The sequence below is a fragment of the Rhinopithecus roxellana genome, chromosome 8 (genome assembly GCF_007565055.1).
Source record: "Rhinopithecus roxellana isolate Shanxi Qingling chromosome 8, ASM756505v1, whole genome shotgun sequence".
In the NCBI taxonomy this organism is placed as follows: domain Eukaryota; kingdom Metazoa; phylum Chordata; class Mammalia; order Primates; family Cercopithecidae; genus Rhinopithecus; species Rhinopithecus roxellana.
The window spans coordinates 118,895,044-118,917,458 of NC_044556.1; the positions used below are offsets into that span (position 1 = coordinate 118,895,044).

At 37.8% G+C, this 22,415-nt stretch overlaps 2 pseudogenes across 1 annotated transcript; both read left to right on the forward strand.

Annotated features, from left to right (window-relative positions):
* Positions 1–2,294: 2,294 nt before the first annotated feature.
* LOC104668959 lies at positions 2,295–2,736 on the forward strand (annotated as a pseudogene). Its single transcript, XR_748916.2, has one exon. The product of XR_748916.2 is annotated as a 60S ribosomal protein L31 pseudogene (transcript).
* An 8,487-nt stretch (positions 2,737–11,223) lies between these two features.
* On the forward strand, positions 11,224–11,691 carry LOC104668958 (annotated as a pseudogene).
* Positions 11,692–22,415: the final 10,724 nt, after the last annotated feature.

Below are 22,415 nucleotides of genomic sequence, written 5' to 3' on the forward strand. Positions count from 1 at the left end.
ATCATTTCTATACACCAACAACAGACAAACAGAGAGCCAAATCATGAATGAACTTCCATTCACTATTGCTACAAAGAGAATAAAATACCTAGGAATAAAGCTAACAAGGAAAGGGAAGGACCTCTTCAAGGAGAACTATAAACCACTGCTCAAGGAAATCAGAGAGCACACAAACAAATGGAAAAACATTTCATCCTCATGGATAGGAAGAATCAATGTTGTGAAATTGCTCTATTGCCCAGCAGATTCAATGCTATTCCCATTGAACTACCATTGACATTCTTCACAGAATTAGAAAAAACTACTTTAAAATTCAAGTGGAACCAAAAAATAGTCCACAGAGCCAAGACACTCCTAAGCAAAAATAACAAAGCTGGAGGCATCAGAATACCCCACTTCAAACTATACTACAAGGCTACAGTAACCAAAACAGCATGGTAATGGTACAAAAACAGACACATACACCAATGGAACAGAATAGAGGTCTCAGAAATAAGAAACACATCCACAATAAACATCTGATCTTTGACATACCTGACAAAAGCAATGGGGAAAGGATTTCCTATTTAATAAATGGTGCTGGGAGAACTGGCTAGGCATATGAAGAAAATAGAAACTGGACCTCTTCCTTATACCTTACACAAAAATTAACTCAAGATATATTAAAGACTTAAATGTAAAAGCCAAAGCTATAAAAATCCTAGAAGAAAATCTAGGCAATATCATTCAGGACATAGGCACGGACAAATATTTCATGATGAAAATGTCAAAAGCAATGACAGCAAAAGCAAAAATTGACCAAAGGAATCTAATTAAACTAAAGAGCTTCTGCACAGCAAAAGAAACGATCATCAGAGTAAAGAGACAACCTACAGAATGGGAGAAAAATTTTGCAATCTATCCATCTGACAAAGGGCTAATATCTAGAATCTATAGGGAACTTAAACAAATTCACAAGAAAAAAAACAACCCCATTAAAACACGGGCAAAGGACATAAACAGACACTTCTCAAAACAACTTGATTTTATTACATTAAAAGAAACTTCTAGGTCTAGTAAATAGGGGCTAGACTTGGTACTTGTTGAACCCTTGAATTTTGGAGGCAATATATACCACATTTACACTTGTGTCTGTGACCCAGTGTTAAATGAGACACAGGTCAAGAGACGACTCTTTGGCTGGTCTAGGATATTGTATAAATAGATCTATCACTCTGCCCTTATATGACAAAAAAAAAAAAAAACTTATGGGAATCACAACACCTGCAGTAGACTGGAATATTGTATGTATCCTGAGGGAAATCAAAACAGGAGAATCACACTAAAGATATCTAGAGTTTTGAAGTAAAGCTGATCCCTCTTCACTTTCTAAAACAGGTAATTATTCTGCTTTTAAAAACATCATTTGTTTTGTAACTAGGTCCTGTCCAGGAATCTTTTAGGCATAATTAACTTCAGCCTTGGTCAAGACTGGCAATACTCCAAAAGCACCTGACAAAAGCAAACTCAAAAATTCTCTAAGGAGACATACCTTCAAATCAGGATCTACAAAATTCTCACAACTGAAGCCCCACTGAATAGGAGCTTACAATCCAAAGTTACAAAATAGATGGGGAATTTCACCATGAGCCAGAGAAAGCAGACATAAAAATATTAGGATTATACCCCCCAGCAGTTTATAATTGAACAATAAGACAGAGGCTACCAAATAAAAATGTTTAAAATGACTACAGAAAGAAAAACTAAATATATATACATATATATATACACACTAAATATAGAACAGGAAGTTTTGGAGGGAAAATACCTGAAATGAAAACTATATCCATTGAAATTGCAATAGTAGATGTGTTAAGTTGGAATGTAGATAAAAGCATAAGGAAAATTAATTAACTGGAACATATATCTTTAAAAAATTACCAAGAATGCTGTATTGACAGGTAAATAGATGGAAAATATGAATGAGAAATAAAGAGACATGGAGGATAAAATGAGAAGACTTAACACATATCTGAAAAGGTTTTCTGAAGGAGATAAGTTATTGGAAGAGGTAATATCTGAAATTTTTAGCCTTGATAAAAGAATTGTGAAATTTCAAAACCAAACAGTCCTAAGTAGGATAAAAAAATAAGCTCACACCTAGACAACATAGTAAAATGGTAGAACAGTAGAGATATAAAGAAAATATTACAGACATCTGGAGAGAAGCAGCACATTATCTACAAAGAAATAATGCATAGTCTGGGTCTGGTCTCGATACATTCAATGGTAACAATAGAAATCAAAAAATACCTTTTTTCTCACTTGGACCCGGCAGAATGGCTCCCGCAAAGAAGGGTGGCGAGAAGAAAAAGGGCCGTTCTGCCATCAACAAGGTGGTGACCCGAGAATACACCATCAACATTCACAAGCGCATCCATGGAGTGGGCTTCAAGAAGCGTGCCCCTCGGGCACTCAAAGAGATTCGGAAATTTGCCATGAAGGAGATGGGAACTCCAGATGTACGCATTGATACCAGGCTCAACAAAGCTGTCTGGGCCAAAGGAATAAGGAATGTCCCATACCGAATCCGTGTGCGGCTGTCCAGAAAACGTAATGAGGATGAAGATTCACCAAATAAGCTCTATACTTTGGTTACCTATGTACCTGTTACCACTTTCAAAAATCTACAGACAGTCAATGTGGATGAGAACTAATCGCTGATCATCAAATACATCAAATAAAGTTATAAAATTGAAAAAAAAATACCTAGGAATCCAACTTACAAGGGATGTAAAGACCTCTTCAAGGAGAACTACAAACCACTGCTCAGTGAAATCAAAGAGGACACAAATAAATGGAAGAACATAGCATGCTCATGGATAGGAAGAATCAATATTGTGAAAATGGCCATACTGCCCAAGGTTATTTATAGATTCAATGCCATCCCCATCAAGCTACCAATGACTTTCTTCACAGAATTGGAAAAAACTGCTTTAAAGTTCATATGGAACCAAAAAAGAGCCCGCATTGCCAAGACAATCCTAAGTCAAAAGGACAAAGCTGGAGGCGTCACGCTACCTGACTTCAAACTATACTACAAGGCTACAGTAACCAAAACAGCATGGTACTGGTACCAAAACAGAGATATAGACCAATGGAACAGAACAGAGTCCTCAGAAACAATACCACACATCTACAGCCATCTGATCTTTGACAAACCTGAGAGAAACAAGAAATGGGGAAAGGATTCCCTATTTAATAAATGGTGCTGGGAAAATTGGCTAGCCATAAGTAGAAAGCTGAAACTGGATCCTTTCCTTACTCCTTATATGAAGATTAATTCAAGATGGATTAGAGACTTAAATGTTAGACCTAATACCATAAAAACCCTAGAAGAAAATCTAGGTAGTACCATTCAGGACATAGGCATGGGCAAGGACTTCATGTCTAAAACACCAAAAGCAATGGCAGCAAAAGCCAAAATTGACAAATGGGATCTCATTAAACTAAAGAGCTTCTGCACAGCAAAAGAAACTACCATCAGAGTGAACAGGAAACCTACAGAATGTGAGAAAATTTTTGCAATCTACTCATCTGACAAATATCCAGACTCTACAAAGAACTCAAACGAATTTATAAGAAAAAAACAAACAACCCCATCAAAAAGTGGGCAAAGGATATGAAGAGACATTTCTCAAAAGAAGACATTCATACAGCCAACAGACACATGAAAAAATGCTCATCATCACTGGCCATCAGAGAAATGCAAATCAAAACCACAATGAGATACCATCTCACACCAGTTAGAATGGCAATCATTAAAAAGTCAGGAAACAACAGGTGCTGGAGAGGATGTGGAGAAATAGGAACACTTTTACACTGTTGGTGGGATTGTAAACTAGTTCAACCATTATGGAAAACAGTATGGCGATTCCTCAAGGATCTAGAACTAGAAGTACCATATGACCCAGACATCCCACTACTGGGTACATACCCAAAGGATTATAAATTATTCTACTACAAAGACACATGCACACGTATGTTTATTGCAGCACTATTCACAATAGCAAAGACTTGGAATCAACCCAAATGTCCATCTGTGACAGACTGGATTAAGAAAATGTGGCACATATACACCATGGAATACTATGCAGCCATAAAAAAGGATGAGTTTGCGTCCTTTGTAGGGACATGGATGCAGCTGGAAACCATCATTCTTAGCAAACTGTCACAAGAACTGAAAACCAAACACCGCATGTTCTCACTCATAGGTGGGAATTGAACAATGAGATCACTTGGACTCGGGAAGGAGAACATCACACACTTGGGCCTATCATGGGGAGGGGGGAGGGGGGAGGGATTGCATTGGGAGTTATACATGATATAAATAATGAATTGATGGGTGCTGATGAGTTGATGGGTGCAGCACACCAACATGGCACAAGTATACATATGTAACAAACCTGCACGTTATGCACATGTACCCTAGAACTTAAAGTATAATAAAAAAAAAATCAAAAAATTATGAAACAATATATTCAGTGCTGAGATAAAGTAACTCTCAATTTGCTGTTGACAGAATTCCATGTCCAGTTAAACTACCATTTAAGAATGATAATGAATTAAATGTTTTCAGATCCATATTGTATGAGTTTACCATTAACAGACACTTACTAGTGAACTTGGAAGTATCTGCCTTAGTAAGAAAGAATCTCAATCTATAAAGAAGGAAGTGTGAGCAAAGAGACTGAAAAATATCAGTAATTCCAAGCAAACTGCCAAATGTTATAATATAATCACAATAGTTATTAACTTAAGAAGTACAAAAACAAGTTCAAACTAAAAAATGTAAGGTTGACATTTAAGATAGAATGATGGTGATTAGAGTTCCAGTGTTTCAGGGCTCCTGTATTTTTCCAATGGAGGGAAGAGAGAGTGATTAATTATATACTTTGTTAAAGAAAGTTTGCATATTAGAATTTTAAGAGAAACACAAAAAGACAAGAAACTGAATGCATAACTGTAAAATTACTAGGGTTGGAAGAGGTTATAAGATGCTTAATGCATGACTGCAGTAGACCAAGTGGCCACAGAAATTGATATATTCATAATGAACTGGATGTTTCTAATCCACCTATCATTAAGTTGAGCATACCCACAGACACTCCATCATCTAGTGGAAGTAAACATATTCAAGATCTGACCGTTGCAGTTCCCAGGTTGGACAAGCAAGTAGCTCACACTCCTAACATGTCTACTCCAGCCACACAGTGACATTCTACCTTCTCCCACATCCATAGCCTTATAAAACGTTGTCTAGGACCGTATTTTGAGTCTTATTTACAGAAGGCTTATCATGACATAGATAGAAATGCACTTTTACAATGCAACAGTGGTGGCTCTGAAAGACAGTGAAAACTAAAATTCTTCCAGTGGGACAAATGTGAAATGCTTTAATTTGTGATCAGGATGAAAGGAGAAATGTTCTTAGGTAAACATCTACATCTACTAGCAGGTTCCTTAAAGAAGCAAAACAGGAAAATTGATGACAAAGAGTCTTAGAGAAGAGCTATGTATACGAACTTTTGGCAATGGTCCCAGAGTATATTTGTGTCTCATGTGATGTAAGTACTCAAACAAAATTCTCCTCCATGGAGAATATTCTTCAAATCAAGTAAGATGATCCATTTGTTGTTGTTGTTGTTTTGTTTCAAATTAGTACTGACCTTTAATCAAAGAACTATAAATTCCCGGGTAGTCTTGGAAGCAAGACCGCTCAGTATTTGGAAACGCCTGTATTTGACTTTTCTTCCTCCTTTGCAACTGTGCAAGGTTTCTGTCTGGGTTTCTTCAGAAGACCTCTGCCTCCTTGTCCTGGCATTATGGAGACTCAGGCCCTAATGAAATGTATTTAAGAGGTTTTAAATAATTAAATAATGCCAAGCAGATGGTGATCAGCTCAGGGCAGATATGCTACAAAAAGCCAACTGAGGTCCCTCCAAGCTCATGGATGGAGCAAGGCTGACACTTCCCAATGGGCCTCGGGTTTCTCCACATGCTGTGCAGAGCCCACGGTGAAGTTGCTAAGGCTCTCCATTCATCTGCAGAAGCACACTCTTTTTTGCACAGCTGGAAGACTGTGCTTACGGTCTTTAATCTCTCTGAAAAGCATCCAATTTAGGAATTTTTGCAGTAATCATTTCAGAGTAATGAAAAATGGACGGAACAATAGAACATTTCAAATGTGATATGAGCACTCTGTGCACTTCTCTCTAATGTACGTTTAAAAAGATGTATTAGTCATCCTGAGGAACCCTCTTTTGTCTCCTCACACAATCAAATTGCGCCTGCATGTGGACCACAAACATCATAATACAGTTAATTTACCCAATGTACTCATTTCTCCCTCATAACAATGCCCATAAGATAGCATTCAATTTTGTTTTAAAGTTTTAAAGTTTCCTCACATACAAGATTGGGCTGGAATGAACATTTTTTCACCTTGCAGTGTTGCAAAGCACCATGGTAGAGGCTAATGTGTGCCATTTTGCCTGGTTCAAGTCTTTTTTTTTTAACTTTTAAATTTCCACAGGTTTTGCAGAAACTGGTGGTATTTGGTTTGATGAGTAAGTTCTTTAGTGGTGATTTGTGGGATTTTGGTGCATTCATCACCAGAGCAGTATACACTGAATGCAATTTGTAGTCTTTTATCCCTCACCCACCTCCCGCCCTTTCCCATGCATCCCCAAAGTCCATTGTTTCATTCTTATGCCTTTGCATCTTCATTGCTTAGCTCCCACTTAAGAGTGAGAACATAACAAAGTTTGGTTTTCCATTACTGAGTTATTTCACTTAGAATAATAGTCTGCAATTCCATCCAGGTTGGTGTGAATGCCATTAATTCATTCATTTTTATGGCTGAGTAGTATTCCATGGTATGTATATAACCACAGTTTCTTTATCCACTCATTGATTGATGTACATTTGGGCTGGTTCCATATCTTTGCAATTGTGAATTGTGCTGCTATAAGCATATGTGTGCAAGTGTCTTTTTTGTATAATGACTTATTTTCCTCTGGGTAGACACCCAGTAGTAGGATTGTTGTTTCAATTAGTATTTCTACTTTTAGTTCCTTAAGGAATCTTCACACTGTTTTCTATAGTGATTGTACTAGTTTACACCCACCAGCAGGGTAGAAGTGTTCCCTTTTCACCACATCCATGCCAACATCCATCATTTTTTTATTTTTTTATTATGGCCATTCTTGCAAGAGTAAGGTAGTATTGCATTGTGGTTTTGATTTGCATTTCTCTGATCATTAGTGATGTTGAGCATTTTTTCATGTTTGTTGGCCATTAGTACGTCTTCTTTTGAGAATTGCCTATTCATGTTCCTTAGCCCACTTTTTGATGGGATTGTTTGTTTTTTCTTGCTAATTTGCTTGAGTTCCTTATAGATTCTGGATATTAGTCCTTTGTCAGATGTATACATTGTGAAGATTTTCTCCCACTCTGTGGGTTGTCTGTTTACTCTGCTGACTGTTCCTTTTGCCATGCAGAAGTTATTTAGTTTAATTAAGTCCTACCTATTTATCTTTGTTTTTGTTGCATTTGCTTTTGGGTTCTTGGTCATGAAGTCTTTGCCTAGGCTGATATCTAGAAGGGTTTTTCCAATGTTATCTTCTAGAATTTTTATAGTTTCAGGTCTTAGATTTAAGTTCTTGATCCATCTTGAGTTGATTTTTGTATAAGATGAGATATAAGGATCCAGTTTCATTCTCCTACATGTAGCTTGCCAATTATCCCAGTACCTTTCATTGAATAAGGCGTCCTCTCCCCACTTTATGTTTTTGTTTGCTTCTTGAAGATCAGTTATCTGTAAGTATTTGGGTTTATTTCTGGGTTCTCTATTCTATTCCACTGGTCTATGTGCCTGTTTAAATACCAGTACCATACTGTTTGGGTGACTATAGCCTTAAAGTATAGTTTGAAATCAGGTAATGTGATGCCTCCAGATTTGTTCTTTTTGCTTAGTTTTGCTTTGGCTATGTGGGCCCTTTTTGGGTTCCATGTGAATTTTGTTTTTTTTTTTTTTTCTAGTTCTGTGAAGAATGATGGTGGCCTTTTGATACAAATTGCATTGAATTTGTAGATTGTTTTTTGGCAGTATGGTCATTTTCACAATATTGAGTCTACCCATCTATGAGCATGGGATGTGTTTCCAGTTTTTTGTGTGTCATCTATGATTTCTTTCAGCAGTGTTTCATAGTTATCCTTTAGAGGTCTTTCATCTCCTTGGCTAGGTATATTTGTAAGTTTTTTTTTTTTTTTTTTTTTTTTTGCAGCTATTGTAAAAGGATTTGAGTTCTTAATTTGATTCTCAGCTGGGTCACTGGTGGTGTATAGCAGAGCTACTGATTTGTGTATGTTAATTTTTTATCCTGAAACTTCGTCAAATTCATTTATCAGTTCTAGGAGCTTTTGGGAGGAGTCTTTAGCATTTTCTGGGTATCCAATTGTATCATCAGCAAACAGCAACAGTTTGATTTTCTCTTTACTGATTTGGATGCCCTTTCTTTCTTTCTCTTGTCTGATTGCTCTGGGTAGGACTTTCAGTACTATGCTGAATAGAAGTGGTAAGACTGGGAATCCTGTCTTGTTCTAGTTCTCAGAGGGAATACTTTCAAATTTTCCCATTCATTATTTATGTTGGCTGTGGACTTGTCATAGATGGCTTTTATTATACTGTGGTATGTCGCCTGTTTGCCAATTTTGCTAGGGTTTTAATCATGAAGGGATGCTGGATTTTGCCAAGTGTTTTTTCTGTGTCTATTGAGATGATCACGTGATTTTTGTTTTTACTTTTGTTTATTTATTTGTTTATTGACTTGTATGTGTTAAACCACCCCTGCAACCCTAATATGAAACCCACTTGATCATGATATATTATCTTTCTGATATGATGTTGGATTTGGTTAGCTAGTATTTTGTTAAGGATTTTTGCATCAATATTCATCAGGAATATTGGTCTGTAGTTTTCTTTTTTCTTTTTCTTTTTTTTTTTTTGTTATGTCCTTTCCTGGTTTTGGTAACAGGGTAACATTGGCTTCATAGAATGATTTGGGGAGGATTCCCTCTTTCTCTATCTTGTGGAATACCATCAACAGGATTGGTACCCATTCTTCTTTGAATGTATGATAGAATTCAGCTGTGAATTTGTCTGGTCTTGGACTTTTTTTGTTGTTGGTAATTTTTTTATTACCATTTCAATCTCACTTGCTGTTATTAATTTGTTCAGGGTTTTTAATTCTATCTGATTTAAGTTAGGAGGGCTGTATCTTTCCAGGAATTTATCCGTCTTCTTTTGGTTTTCTAGTTTATGCACATAAAGGTGTTCATAGTAGCCTTGAATGACCTTTGTCTTTCTGTGGTGTTGGTTGTACTAGCTCCTGTTTTGTTTCTAATTGAGCTTATTTGGATCTTCTATCTTCTTTTCTTGGTTAATCTCACTAACGGTCTACCAATTTTATTTATATTTCCAAAGAACCAGCCTTTTTTTGTTGTTTATCTTTTGTATTGTGTTTGTTTGCTTGTTTCAGTTTCATTTGGCTCTACTCTGATCTTGGTTATTTCTTTTCTTTGCTAGGTTTGGGTTTGGTTTGTTCTTGTTTCTCTATTTCCTTTAAGTATGACCTTGGATTACCTATTGGTGCTCTTTCAGACTTTTTGATGAAGGCATTTAAGGCTATCAACTTTCCTCTTAGCAATCACCTTTGCTGTATGTCAGAGGTTTTGATAGATTGTGTCATGGTTATTGTTCAGTTCAAATAATTTTCTAATTTCCATCTTGATTTCACTGTTGACCCAATGATCATTCAGGAACAGGTTACTTAATTTCCATGTATTTGCATGGTTTTGAAGGTTCCTTTTGGAGTTGATTTCCAATTTTATTCCACTGTGGTCTGAGAGAGAACTTGATATCATTTCAATTTTCTTAAATTTATTGAGACTTTGTGGCCTATCATATGGTCTATCTTGGAGAAAGTTCCACGTGCCGATGAGTAGAATGTATATTCTGTGGTTGTTGGATAGAATATTCTGTAAATATCTGTTAAGTCCATTTGTTCCAGGGTACAGTTGAAATCCATTATTTCTTTGTTGACTTTGTGTCTTGATGACCTGTCCAGTGCTGTCAGTGGAGTATTGAAGTCCCCCATTATTATTGTGTTGCTGTCTATCTCATTTCTTAGGTCTAGTAGTAATTGTTTTACATATTTGGGAGCTCCAGTATTAGGTGCATATATATTTAGGACAGTGATATTTTCCTATTGGACAAGGCCTTTTATCATATAATCTCCCTCTTTGTCTTTTTTAACTGCTGTTGCTTTAAAGTTTGTTTTGTCTGATATAAGAATAGCTACCCCTGCTTGCTTTTGGGGTTCATTTTCATGGAATGTCTTTTTCCACCCCTTTACCTTAAGTTTTTTGTGAGTCCTTATGTGTTAGGTGAGTCTCTTGGATGATGCATAATTTAAGTATCAGTTAGTCTCCTTCTACAACCACCCTAGAGTTTGTTCAGTGGTCTTAAAAAAGCAAACTAGCCATAGTGACTGACTTAGAAGCAAGGCAAAAATGTCTGCAACAGGGATTTCTTATGGAATCTGACACAGCTACTACCACAGCTGAAAATCCAATTTGCCAATTACTATGTTTAGCCCCAATACCCAATATGGTCTCATACAACAAGCACCACTCCACTAGCTGGTAGCAAGTTGATTACATTGAATACCATTCTGCATGGATAGGGAAAAAATTTATCCTCACTAGCATAGAGTTGTTATCTATTTAGATTTGTTTTCCCTGCCTACCAAACTTTTGCCAGCACCAATGTGGACCCACTGAATGTTAATAGAAAATTACAATAATCACATAAAGACAGTATCACAGGGGAATAAAGGTTAGGGTCTCATCACCAGATAAAATCCCTACCCAACTGCGGGTCTGGCTAGATGCAAAGGAAAATGGAATAGGTAGTCAGTAATAGAAATCACGGATAAGTTGCCACTTATTTCTGATTGTCCATGAAAATCACTGACACGTAAATAATGCAGTCTTGTGTTGGTGTGGTCTTGCCAGCCAAAATGATTTCATTGGGTTTTTCCCTCAGAAGCTTACATTATAAAAATAATATGGTCCCTTCGTGTTCCAGGTGCTTTGGGAGCTGGGTGTTAAAGTGCAGACATGGCCAAGTCCAAGAACCACACCACACACAACCATTCCTGAAAATGGCACAGAAATGGCATCAAGAAACCCTGATTGCAAAAATATGAATCTCTTAAGGGGGTGGACCCCAAGTTCCTGAGGAACATGGACTTTTCCAAGAAGTGCAACAAGAAGGGCCTAAAGAAGATGCAGGCTAACAATGCCAAGGCCATGAGTGCACTTGCTGAGGCTATCAAGGCCCTCATTAAGCCAAAGGAGTTTAAGCCCAAGATGCCAAAGGGTGTCAGCCACAAGCTCAATCAACTTGCCTACATTACCCACGCCAAGCTTGGGAAGCATACTTGGACCCTCATTGCCAAGGGGCTCAGGTTGTGTGGGCCAAAGGCCAAAGCCAAGGATCAAACCAAGGCCCAGGCTGCAGCTCCAGCTTCAGTTCCAGCTCAGGCTCCCAAAGATGCCCAGGCCCCTACAAAGACTTCAGAGTAGAGATCTCTGTCTGCCAACATGAAGACAGAAGGACTGGTGTGACCCACCCTGGGCTGCCGTCAGCATGGGGCTGGTGCCTTCCTGTGTAATTTGTACAAATAAACCTGAGGCAGGAAAATAATAATAATAATAATATGTTTTTTCCTCAATTAAAAACTTAAGTTTCAATAGTGATTATACTTTTTCAAATTTTTACATGCTGCCCCCAAAACACTTATATGCCTCCCTGGTGAGAGACTAAGAATGAGTACTTCAGATCAATGCATGGGACTCTACAGTTAGGGTCAAGTTAATTCTCTTGTGGGCTACAGACTCCTAGAAGTACAGCTCTTAGGAGTGTACAGACTGCTCATAAATCAGTTAGTCTATTATTGTAGCACTCAATGGGCATAAGTTTCCTGAGTGCTCTCAAAACCATTAACACATTATTCGAGTCATCATGAAGGTGTTCTATCCAAAGCCCTAGCATTTCTTTCTATCTTTAAGGTCAGTCACTTACAAAAAGAGATATTCAAGGTGAGACCATGTCACCTTAAGAAAATATACACACAGATTCCCATAAGGCAAATAATATGATTTTAAAAAACAAAACACTGAAGTGCTGTTTGATATCTAATTTGAAACTGCATTATGTTAGCAATTACATGAGTGGGGGTTCTTCCAGTAATTTTTCCATGTGATTGTCCTGACTGTTAGATTCAAAATGACCTTCATACAAAGACAGATAATATCGCAAGCTAATGAGGAGAGGCAGTCCTGTGTAGGCAAGGCAGGAATGAGTCACAGGAATCCTTCATAAAAGTAACTATGCACCTGCTGGGGAGTGTTTTCTGACTCCAGTAAATATTGATGCGCCTTTCCTCGGCTTTGCAAGATGAAGATTTGTTGAAGGCTGTGATCTACCATAGTTTTCACAAAAGTCTTTTTTGGGGGCTATTTTGTTTACTAGAATTACACAAATACAAGTCAGTCAAGCCTGAGGTACAAGTGGACAATAGAGTTAAATATGTTATCAGACATAAAGGACAAAAAAAAAAAAAAAAAAAAATCAGAAACCAACAAGCTATAGATTGAGGAACAATAGCCAGGAAGGAAAATTTACCAATTTACTAACTAGAATCTGGGATGAGGAGAAATTTCTATTCCCATAACAGGGCCCAGACAGAGTGACGGCAGGCTATAACCAAGATCCTAAAGTCAATCTAACAATGTAAGGACTTTATTGTTTGCAGAGGCAGGTAGGGAATAGTGTCACCGAAAACACTCAGATTTTGTTCTGTTAAAAATCCAGTTGAGCTGGGCACAGTGGCAGATGCTTGTAGTCCCAGCTACTAAAGAGGCTGAGGCAAAGGATCCCTTGAGCCCAGGACTTTGAGACCAGCCTGGACAGAATGAGTCCTCATTGCTAAGGAAAAAAAAAAAATTAATAATAATTTAGTTTTAAAAAATTAAAAATTTACAAAAAATTCAGTTGACTCTTTTTTTTTTTTTTTTTTTTTTTTTTTTTAATGGAGTCTGACTCTCTCCCAAGTTGGAGTGCAGTGGTGCCATCTTGGCTCACTGCAACCTCCGCCTCACAGGCTCAAACAATTCTCCTGCCTCAGCCTCCCAAGTAGCTGCGATTACAGTCACCTGCCACCATGCCCGGCTAATTTTTGTACTTTTAGTAGAGATGGAGTTTTGCCTTGTTGGCCAGGCTGGTCTCGAACTCCTGGCCTCAAGAGATTTCCCCCCACTTTGGTCTCCCAAAGTGCTGAGATTATAGACCTGAGACACTGCCTGACCCCACTGACTCTTGACCTTTGTAAGTAGTGTTTACTGTTTCATCTGCTACTATCTTTTGTGTTCACCACACCCAATATTTATTTAAGATTTGGTACTTAGTTAACTTTCTTTTTAGCATGCTAAAGCACTTCTATTGTTCAGAATGACTTTTGCATTTCCATAGTCAACTCTTCCAGATCAGTTTCTTGGTTTTGCCATCTCTAGGAACCTTCAACACCCCAGCTTTGGTCACCCACTCCCACAACCGCATCCTGAACCTCCTAGACACTTGTCACAACTCTGCGCTTGAAATGTTCAGTTCCCACACACTACTGTTCAATCCCAGGATCCTGTCCTTCTTGCTGTCTCATTCAGTTACTCCTTCACCTACTCCTGATCCACAAGCCCTCCTGTTCCTTTTTCCCTTCAGAGACCATTCTTGTCTTCATATCTTTCCTTGTTCAACTTAGAGTCCATATCTCCACCCTTGAATTATTTTCTTGCCAAAACTTTACTACCTTGCCTCACTGTCTTTTCAATGTTCTCACTTGGTAAATAGCCTAACACTAAATTAACCTGTATCAATTATTACTTAACTTCTGTGGCCTATCAAATAATCTTCCTCACCTTGGTCCCTCCTTATTCTTAATGGAGAAAATAGAATGCCTTTTACTTAATCGAGAAAATTGAAGCCATGAAGCGGAAATGCCCTCAATGCTTTGCCATCCCCGCTACAACCTTACATGCATTTGTCAATACCCCTTCTTGTTGCCTCACTGCCTCTCCAATTAAGTTGTGTTTCTCCAGTTCTCTGAGTACTTCTTCATCCATGCTCTGGATTGGGTAACTTTCCGCTCCCACTTAAATGTATTTTTTCACAATTAAAAACTTTAATTTAGTAATTTTTAAAAGTAATGTAGTTAATCATCTATGGAATGTTTTCTGTCAGTATATTCACAGTCCACATTGCCCTTTTTAAAAAATTTTCCTTTTCTTTTGGCCAGTTTCTCCAAAGCACCATTTAATAAGAGCAAGTTTTTGAGCACCTACTATGAACTAGGTGTTTTACATAAATTAGCACCTACCACATGAGGTAGCTATTATTATTGCAGTTCTACAGATTAGGAAACTGGATCTTAGATGCAGCTATGTAAATTACTTAACATTCCACAGTGACTGTGGCAGATTTGGGACTGGAACCTAGGTCTGTCTACACAGAAGTTTGTCTCTTTCTTTTAGTAATTTTGCCTTGGTTGCCCTCTCCCTGATCTACGGTGCATGTTTTTCCTATTTCCATCTCTTTACATCTGCAAAAAGGCAAAGTAAAGGAGAGTTGATAGCAGTAAAAACAATCACTTACCAAGGTAAAGAGCTTGTTCAACTAATGGGAACAGAAGGAATCAGAAGGACCTGGGCTGACCTCAGCCTGTCTTCTCCTCAAGGAATCCAGGGTGAATGAATGGTGACCTGGAACAAAGACAGTGACTCCCACTTCCCACAGTGCTCCATGCTATGTTCTTAAAGATGGTGTAGCAGCAAATGGGGCTGCAAACTGGCCCAGCCTCCCTCAGATTAGCCTCAGATCTTATGGCAAATGGAACTCAAAGGCGCAAAGAGGCCGGGCGCGGTGGCTCAAGTCTGTAATCCCAGCACTTTGGGAGGCCGAGACGGGCGGATCACGAGGTCAGGAGATCGAGACCATCCTGGCTAACACGGTGAAACCCTGTCTCCACTAAAAAAATACAAAAAACTAGCCGGGCGAGGTGGCGGGCGCTTATAGTCCCAGCTACTTGGGAGGCTGAGGCAGGAGAATGGCGTAAACCCGGGAGGTGGAGCTTGCAGTGAGCTGAGATCCGGCCACTGCACTCCAGCCTGGGCAACAGAGCGAGACTCCGTCTCAAAAAAAAAAAAAAAAAAAAGGCGCAAAGAGAGATATTAGGTACTTAGCTCCACACTGAATCTACACCACTCACACTCAGGTGTTCTGGTGAGGATGGGCACCTTGACAGACCTGTGAGTCACTCCCTGACTGCTTACTGGGGATCTATTAAGGAGGAAACACTGTACTATGAAGGGGAATCCAATAGAAAGCTTATCATTGACCATTTTATAAAATAGTGAGGCAGATGGATCGTGTGCATAATGAATTATATTAAAGATAGAAAATAAGTTCCTAAGAGAAATACAGGTAAAGTACAACTTGTGGCCAAAGAAGGGAAATATTACCATGGCAGGAAAAAGAGCTTTCTTAAACACATAGAATTTAAACCGGAGCAAAGAGAATTTGGAACTGTAGAGATAGTTTTAAAGGACAGGTCATGGGACCATACCAATAGGAGCTACCAGCTAGGAATGTGATGCGGTGTGTGTGTGTGTGTGTGTGTGTGTGTGTGATCTGAAAAGAAACCTGAACATGAAGTAGTTATGGTAAAAAGCTAAAAGTCTGAGCTATCTAAAACATTGAAAATGGGATGGCTAGGAGAGGAAGATGTTTTTGGAAAAGCCCTCCAATCTCTTTCTCTTTCTAAGACCACTCCTGTCTCCTCATCTTTCCTTATTCAGAGTAGATTGGGTTCAACCCTTGATGGCTCTTGCATGCCAGGCTAAAAAGTATGGGCCATGGGCATTAGAATTGGGGAGATTATGAAATATACTGTTTGTGTTTGCTTTTTGACCAGGCATGAGAAACTCAGAGCTATTCTTTAAGAAGGTTAATCTAATAGCAGTATTTGAAGAAATTAGAACACTAGAGAGACAGCAAATCAAGCTCAAAGTTGTCATGATTATGAATACTATTAGGTTTTTTTTTTTGAAATTGTGAAGTTTTTCCACTCACCATAATATCAAAGACTATCTATTAAAACCCATATTATACCATTCTCTGTCTCATTTATGCAATTGACATTTCAAAGACACAAATTTTATCGTCAGCTTTTGTAAACCTCATAGCCTTATTTCTTTAAAAAAGACACAAAAGGACAAATGACACTATGAACTGAAAAAATATGTAAGTAATAGAATACAGACTTCAGCAGTACAGAGAAAGAAATATACTTTGGTGAAGTTTTTAACTACCTAGGCATTTGTTAAAATACAGATTATCAGGCTCATGAGAGCTAAGTCAGCAAGTTTTTCTGTAAACAGCCAGAAAGTAAATAATTTAGGCTTTGTAGGACACTTGGTCTCTGTCAAAAATACTACATTCTGCTCTTGTAGCAAAGAAGCAGCCACATAAAAGTCATAAAAGAAAAGGTATGGTTATGTTATGAGAAAAATTAATTTATATAAATGGTACATGGGCATTCAATAGTAGCAAAAATTAGGGGCTGAAAATGTGATGAGAGATGGGATATTTACCTAATCTTAAAGTATATCCCCATATATTAAATGCTTAGTAATTAATAAGTACTTAAAAGGTATTAATTAACTTCACCAATAAAGAAACCTAGAAGACATAATGTTAGCCACGTGGTAAAAATGAACATCACCAGAAATCATATGCTACTTGAAATAATACAATAAAAAGAGCACAGCATCATTTCTGTGATATCCCTGCAAAAGATACAAAACCCGAATTCATTCAGGAGAAAATGTCTGTCAAACATGAACTGAAGGATGTTCTACAGAGTAACTCTTATGGACTCTTCAAATATTTCAGTGTCATTAAAAGAGAAAGAGAAACTGAAGAAATTATCTGATCAAAAGAGGCTAAAGTGATATGGCAAATAAATATAATGCATGATCCTGGACCTTTCAAAGGACATTATTGGGAGAAGCAGCAAAATCTGATTAGGATCAGTAGACTAGAGAGTAACATGGTATCAATGTGAATTTTCTGATTTGTATGGTTGTACTGTGGTTATATAGGAGAATGTTCTTGTTTTTAGAAAATGCACACTGAAGCATTAAGGTGTGATGGGGTTTAATATCTTTAACTCTCTTGAATGGCTGAGAAAAAAACAAAATGTATAAATGCAGGGAGTGAAAGAACAATAACACAATATGGTAAAATATTAGTAATTGCAGTATCTGGTTGTAGAGTATACAAGAATTCTTCAAACTCTTTTTGCCACTTTCCTGTCAGCTTCAGGTTATTCAAAATAAAATGTTAAAAAATGTTTGGCTGTAATACATCAACTAAAGACAGAAAAAAATGCCCAAATCCCTGGGAATAGAGAAAGAAAGAAATTTTAAAGCAATGAGAGGGTGATATGATCAATTCATACATTGGACAGATCATCAATTCATCAGAAATTTCCATCTGACTTTGAACAGAAGCTTCCCAACTTCCAACAACATGTGATTCAATTAAGGAAAAAACAAAATTGAACCTTGTCAAACAGAAAATACTAATGAAACCATGAGGTACTTCAACACGGCTCAAAATAACTTCATCAATGTTAAAGGAGCTAAACAGATCAAAATTACAAGCAAGAGTTATAAAAAGTAGCATATGACTATGATGTCATGTGTATTGCCAATGTCCTAGAGTTGCCATTATATTTAAATTTAAACTAAAAATTATTTACCTAAGAAGGGGGCAAATCTAGGTATTACTGAACTCCAAATTTATGCAATTTGTAGATCCCTCTCTAGAAAAAAGATTACAAAATTATGTACAACAATTAATATTTATTAAGAAAGACAAAATAAATTATGGTAAACTACAAATTTTAAGAAGCTGAGAAGTATTTTTAAAAAAGATGAATGTTTTTATAAAGTAGATGCTTGGCATGGCTTTTTCATGCTTTTCCCTATATTTTGTGGCTGCATATCTTTACCTTTCCATGTGACAAAATTCTGTATTATCATAATCTACACAGAGAAAGAAATGGGCTGTGTTAGTGAGAAGCCCTAACATTGGAACTTTATTAACTACAAGTGAATCTGTCACTGTCCATGGATAAAATGTTTCTCAAAGATGTTACTATGCTTGCAGAGAACATTGAAGGATGACCTCTGAGCTTATAAAAGGCCTAGATAAGTTAGAAATCCAGGAGCTATACGGAACCATCCAAGTATGTTGACCCTTCAAGCATTTTATGAATATATAAAGGTGAATAGCTAAAGAAAACGCTTTTGAGACCTGATGGGACTTGGTTACTATTTACGTACAAGAGTGACACAGATAAAAGTCTATTGCTAACTAAGTTTAGAAGAGTTCCTTCAACAAGAATAAATAAAAATTCTGAGCAATAAGAAGGCCTGGGGTTGGGGGGAGGTACATAAAATATTGGTACCTCTTACAATCAAGGGCTTCTTGGATTCATTTGGCAGTTTATTTTGTTCCCTTGCTTATTATGAGCAATTCTAGCTCACAATTCAAGGAATTCAGGACAACTAAAACAAAGTATTTATAACAAATGAAAATATACAGTGATTTAAAACCTCTCTAGGTTAGGGGCTGGATTAGGATCCATTAGGAGATTTAGGATCTGGTCTAAGTAGGGTCCCAGCAGTGGGATGGCATTCAAAAGCAAGCAGGAGCAGAAAGAGCCAGAGAATTACTTGATCTAAAGCCCTATGAAAGGTATAAAGTGAGAAAGCTAATTCCAGAGCAGGAGGAAGAAGGTCAAGAGTGAAGTCACACAGAACTTGGGGGACTGCCAGGAACAGGACTTAGAGCCCCAGTGTTGCCCTGGTTAAAGTCCCACATAGCTCAGCCTTCCTGTCCTGGTTCCTGAAAGAGCCCAGGAATGCAGCTAGAAATCATCTGCCATATCTAAGCAGTTGAAAGAATTGCACCTGTTTAATCACAAAAGGCAAAGCTAAAGAAGAGCTTGAATTATTCTCAGATTAAAGAGCTGCTGCCATGCAGAAAAAGGAGCAAATTCATTCCATATTTCCATGGAAAAACTAAAATCAGCATGTGAAATTTACCAGGAGACAGATTTTGAGTCCTTAAAGCAGGAACTTGACTGGAATTATTTGCCTTTGTTCACCTAGAAGAGTGCCTGGAACATCCTAAATTGCCAATACTACTTGTTACATTGATTAATACAAATAAGAAATGACTGTTCCGCAATTACAGTAATTTGATTATGGAATAGAACCTGATGATTTTTTCTGAGCTTTGGGTATTTTAATCAGGGATTTGACCACAATGACAGTCTTAGACATGAAATTGAACATGCACCAGGCACTATTCAAAGTGTCTTCCACATATTATTACACTTCATTCTCACAGCCACCCTTGAAGCAAGTTGTACTATTAATCCCATTTTACAGATGAGGCAACTGAGACACAGAGAGATTATAGTACTTGTTCAAAGTCATACAATAGAGTCAGGATTTGAACTCAGGGGACCTGATTCTTGCCTCTCTGTCTTGCTATATCCCATTATCCCATCTGATAGAGAAGAACTGGAATTGAGTCCAATATCACATGAGAGGTTAGTTGAGTGTTCTCTTCCTACATACTATAATTCTCAGACCATGCTGGATATCAGTTTTTGCTAATGTCAGATCAACCACCTCGTGTTTGGCTAGTTTAATCTATGTTAGCAAGACTGAATATTTAGACATATTAAACAAAACACCAATAAGATGCCACAACACAAGATGCATGACACTACATATACAAAACAATAAATCCTTTATGACAATAAAAATATTGAATAAAAACTAAACTCTATTTTGATGTTGGGGGGGGGCTCTCCTCCAGGTCTTCAACTTTATCAAAAAGTAGCATTTATTTGCTTTCTTCAGTTTCCAAGAACTTGGAGAGTTCAGTGGCACCAGCACAACCCCCATTAAAAATGCTCACTCAGCCTTGCCCACATGCCTAGCAACCTTCTGTTTATTCCACTACAGTCAATTTAAAGTCACAAGAATGACACAGGTTATAAATTGCAGGAGCACAGGTGATGTGTGCGGTGAGGGAGCCTGACTGAGAATGCATGCCCAGTGAAGAAAAATCACTCTGAAGGGTTCAGGGTCAATAATTATGCTGATAGGGAAATCAGCAAAGAGGCAGGTGTCCTGGATAACAAGACATATTTCTTAGCCAGGAAATTATATTTTAAATGAAGGTAAGAAAACATGCTGCTTTGAGGTTGCCAGGTAATCCCAGGAAATATAATGTAGGATTTGTTGCCAAGAAAAGGATTAGGGTAATAGCAATTATTGTGCACCTATGAGGTATTGTAGACTGTACCAGACACGTTGTCATTATCTAATTTAATTTCCCCAAAGCCCAAGGTCACTCAGATAGCAAATGGCAGAGTTACAATTTGAACTCAGTTCGTTATGATTCCACATCTACTCTCCTCCTACTATATTAAGCTGCTCAATATATTGAGCAATATCTTGACAAATTTTGCCTTTAAGAAAGCATTCTGATGGCCAGTGATGATGAGCATTTTTTCATGTGTCTTGTTGGCTGCATAAATGTCTTCTTTTGAGAAGTGTCTGCTCATATCCTTTGCCCACTTTTTGATGGTGTTGTTTGATTTTTTCTTGTAAATTTGTTTAAGTTCTTTGTAGACTCTGGATATTAGCTCTTTGTCAGATGGGTAGATTGTAAAAATTTTCTCACATTCTGTAGGCTGCCTGTTCACTCTGATGGTAGTTTCTTTTGCTGTGCAGAAGCTCTTTAGTTTAACTAGTTCAACCATTGTGGAAGACAGTGTGGCGATTCCTCAAGGATCTAGAACTAGAAATACCATTTGACCCAGTCATCCCATTACTGGGTATATACCCAAAGGATTATAAATCATGCTGCTATAAAGACACAGGCACACATATGTTTATTGTAGCACTATTCACAATAGCAAAGACTTGGAACAAACCCAAATGTCCATCAATGATAGACTGGATTAAGAAAATGTGGCACACACACACCATGGAATACTATGCAGCCATAAAAAAGGATGAGTTAATGTCCTTTGTAGGGATATGGATGAAGCTGGAAACCATCATTCTGAGCAAACTATCACAAGGAGAGAAAACCAAACACCGCATGTTCTCACTCACACGTGGGAACTGAACAATGAGATCACTTGGACACAGGGTGGGGAACATCACACACTGAGGCCTGTTGTCAGGTAGGGGGAGGGGGGAGGGATAGCATTAGGAGATATATCTAATGTAAATGACAAGTTAATGGGTCCAGCACACCAACATGGCACATGTATACATATTTAACAAACCTGCACGTTGTGTACATGTACCCTAGAATTTAAAATATAATAAAAAAAAAGAAAAAAGAAACCATTCTGATTTTTTTCAGGGTCTAATGCTACATAATATCTGAAGTGGTTGTCTTTTGAAATCGTGCAGCCAAATTAATTTGTGGAAATGTTAAAGATAAGCATTATGGGATTATAAGCAGCTTCTTGATGGTACCAAAGGTGCAAGTGTCCCGGGACTTTTCAAGAAGAAAGTTGTGGCCAACCAGCATACTCAAGCTAGAAATGATGGAAATAGTGCTTAGCTCTCATCAGCTCTGCTGTAGTATCTACCTTGCAGATTGAGATGTGGGCCTCTGTAGACTGAAACCTGCATCACTCCAGAAATTAATTCCCGATTATGTGATGAAAGAACCCAACAAGGGAACACAACCGCAACAGAGAACCTCAGGCAAGTATACTCATGAAGACAGAACTGAGGGGACCTAGGACTGCCATAGAAGGCCAGCTTTAGCTAATGCAACCTCTGCTGGAAGGAGAGTGAAAAGTTTGGATATTAGACCATTAGGGAGAAACAAAAGTTACATATTAAGAAAAGAAGATTCCAAAGATACACACCAACTGTCTTCAGAGTTCTCTGTAGCTATGGAAATAAAGCAGGGAGCAGAGATTAGATGCGTTAGAGATTCATCTTTCAGGCCACTGAAGAAATAACTTCCTAATAATCAGAGCCAACTGAAAACCGAATGACTTGTGTGAAGAAGTTGGAAGATCCCTGTTAATGAAGGTGTCATCTCTCTCTTGGTTAAAATGAAAGCGAGAACAAAAAAG